Source organism: Balaenoptera physalus, assembly GCF_965194825.1.
Source record: "Balaenoptera physalus genome assembly, chromosome: 3".
In the NCBI taxonomy this organism is placed as follows: Eukaryota; Metazoa; Chordata; class Mammalia; order Artiodactyla; family Balaenopteridae; genus Balaenoptera; species Balaenoptera physalus.
This window is the reverse complement of record NC_138890.1, coordinates 138801341-138802349: the sequence shown is the minus strand read 5'-3', so window position 1 is coordinate 138802349 and position 1009 is coordinate 138801341. Positions and strand designations below refer to the sequence as shown.

The 1009-nt window shown below is 32.9% G+C and overlaps 1 long non-coding RNA gene across 1 annotated transcript in view; it reads right to left on the bottom strand.

Moving 5' to 3' along the window:
• Positions 1–1009, bottom strand: part of LOC309657937 — a 1158638-nt gene that overhangs the window by 632248 nt on the left and 525381 nt on the right. The gene's annotated exons all lie outside the window — the stretch shown is intronic.

Below are 1009 nucleotides of genomic sequence, written 5' to 3'. Positions count from 1 at the left end.
ATAACTTTAAAAGTCTTGCCTAGAGTTTGGGTTCCATTCTGAAAAAAATTTTTTTTTTTAATGTAGCAATGGGGCAGCTATGGGTGAGTATGCAAAACGAAGTATCCATAGTATTACTACTATTAAGCATTGACTATGTGACACTTTACCTACATTATCCCAAATCTCTAAAGTAGCCTTTCTGCAACATAGGTATCATAGCCAGAATTTTACAGATGGGGAGTCAGCAGCTTAAAGGTGTTAGAATAATGATTCTGTCAGATCTGAGCCCTTCCTCACTGTTATATGCCTTCCTTCCATTAAGCTACAAAGAACATGTGACTATGTGACTCTCAAAATAAGAATTTTTTAAAAAGATGCCATAATTTCTGGTAAGGTTGCTCAAAGGAATAAAAGTAATTTGCCCCTACCTCAAACAAGCAAAGAAAGAAAACAAAAACCTGACAGAGTTCTTTACTATAATGTATCATCTCAAGTAAGAAAATGCAAAATGTGTCAAAATTAGAATAAATGAACATAAACAATGAAAAATGAGAAAGCTAACCATGATTTTTAACAGGCTTAAGTAGACTATCTGGAAATAATTATACCCTAAAACATGGAGGAAAGATAATATATATTGTGACTTTTGTTACAAAGTCAGAGGCTTGTGATTTGAAGAAAATAGAAAAAAATAAATATAATTATAAGAGAAAATGTTTTGTTAAATGATAAGTGGAAAAACCAGAGAAAGTATCTGTGGCTCTCTACCAGTCCCATATACCTGTATATATGTTTTAATGTTTAGCTTATTGACATTTTGCCTTATCTTCTGCATCTTACATGGATCAATGCTTAGTGAAAGAAAAGTATTTTTGAAAAATAACACACTGGATCAGATAACAGGCTCCAGCTTTGATGGATAAATTTCCCTACTGTCCAATTCTTCAAGAGAGCCTGTTTATATTGGCCTCACATGGCTAAGTTCTTGACCATAACCTTAGCTGAATTTCATTCTGTCTTGTCAGAA